The 2,034-nt window shown below is 35.8% G+C and overlaps 1 long non-coding RNA gene across 1 annotated transcript; it reads left to right on the forward strand.

Annotated features, from left to right (window-relative positions):
- Positions 1–510: 510 nt before the first annotated feature.
- On the forward strand, positions 511–2,011 carry LOC107734088 (uncharacterized). Its single transcript, XR_001639063.1, has 3 exons — positions 511–643; positions 870–1,062; positions 1,285–2,011. It is a non-coding gene; the product is annotated as an uncharacterized LOC107734088 (long non-coding RNA).
- The last annotated feature ends 23 nt before the right edge of the window (positions 2,012–2,034 follow it).

The raw sequence follows: 2,034 nt of genomic DNA on the forward strand, positions 1-2,034 counted from the left end.
TAAAATAAGAAAAATGCACTTAAATTATTATTATTATTATTTTATTTCATTTTTTTTGCCCGTGGGATACCATGAAAATGAATAGCCGATTAATTCAATAACCTATGTTCTGCCAGTTTTCACCTGTGATATTATAACAGTGATAAGAATTAAACTTGTATTGACTCTGAAGTATGCAGACGTCTTTTTGGCGGGATCTGTTGCCATGGTGAATCGTAATTTCGGAGCTCCATTGATCATGGCTTTTCATAGTCATGGTGCACGCGCTAAACTCAGAGTCAACCTACTCAGAGTCGATTGAACTAACTCTGTTCAGCTGATCTGAACCCGAAAACTCAGAGTTTCCCAGCTCAGAGTAAGTCAACTCAGAGCTCAAGTTTTAACTCAGAGTTGGTTGAACCTCCTTATTGAAACGGGCCCCTGGAAAGTCTTTTATGTAGGTATGTATTATTTTGTTTTATTTGTGCATGCTTTTGGGTTGGAATTGTCTATGATTGTATACATTATATGAATCTATTGCATCAGTTCAGCTACTGTATTTACATTATGATGATAACGATGCTTTCTGAATTTACAGTCTCGCATGATCCAGACAGAGCGGGGAAGAGTTGTTCTGTATCAGAGAGGATCATGATGAGATGAGGTAGAAGAGAAAACTTTGTCCAATAAGGATTTTTTTTAAATACCTGAAACAATACAATTCCATATATGTTTAACTTAGGCAACCAACATCACATAGTTCAGTTTCATTTAGATTTATTAGGAGTATTTGTTTAAGTTTTAACAGCAAATCTAATCACACTGAGGTTATCTGAACTTACTATACCTTGACTTTAATGACTTTAATTAAACTCTGTGTGATTTAACAGATACAAATGGAGTGTAGAGATGAAATAATGCATACTGAAAACTGCTGGAGCATCAGAAACTACAGAAGAGCAAAACCCAACAGGACAGAGAGAGAAATGGAGGACAGAAATGAAAGACAAACCAGTGGCTCTCAAGAGAAAAGCAGACAGAGACTTGTTAGATGTGACAGTATGAAGAGAATAAAACCAACATGTAAGTGTTTGTTCATTATGGAACTTGCTTTAATTCTTCATCACATTTCTAATCTTGCTAGATACTTTTTTTCTTATACGCCTGTCATAAAGTGGCACATTCAGTCAGATTTATCAGACTTTCTGCAGTCATCTATGATTGACATGTATTATTGATTGAGAACATAAACCCTGATAAATCGAAAACAATGAGGATAATCTGATATATGTTTGTGATTTCTAGTCTCGCATGATCCAGAAGGGCCTGTAAAGTTTGATTCAGATATTCTGAAGAACACACACCATCACTGACCTCCAGCTACTAACAGATGAAAACCTGAACATAATCACCATCATCTTCTTAGACTCTATCACTCCAGACTGCAGTCTGTTGAGCTTCTGGACTCTTTCAGTATTTTTCAGACTCATCTGAGTGCAAACTAACAGACTGATGCACTAAAGCATGTCTGTGGATTGAGGAGGAATCTGGAGAACCTGAAGGAAACCCACAATAACACAGACAACAATAGAATACATAGAAAAGCCACTGACTTCAACCACAACTTAGTGATACCCACTGAGCCACCTAACATTTCATACTATACAGTACTTAAATTATCTTCTGTATTTAAGAGAAATTAAGTGGCATGTTGATCTGCCAGTCACTGGTCTTTAATGCTTTCCTCCATGTAAAAAGCCATGTTTATAGTTTTTTCACACTTGAAAATCGAATGTGTTGTGGGCAATATTAGAGTGTGAACGGATTTACACTTTGAATTTCCAGTAGAAACAGTAAACCATCCTGGTACCTTTGGGAAACTCATTTCATCATATTATGATTTGGGACACACCAACTAATTTTTTTGCAAATTTTTGGATGCAGCACATATCAACACTGAAGAACAGTCTCAAAGATTCATTACTGACAGTGTGGGATTACAAATGTATAAAATCTAGGTTCCAATGTAATAGAATATATACTGAAAAAGTTATG

The sequence above is a fragment of the Sinocyclocheilus rhinocerous genome, unplaced genomic scaffold (assembly GCF_001515625.1).
Source record: "Sinocyclocheilus rhinocerous isolate Xijiao unplaced genomic scaffold, SAMN03320098_v1.1 scaffold40529, whole genome shotgun sequence".
In the NCBI taxonomy this organism is placed as follows: domain Eukaryota; kingdom Metazoa; phylum Chordata; class Actinopteri; order Cypriniformes; family Cyprinidae; genus Sinocyclocheilus; species Sinocyclocheilus rhinocerous.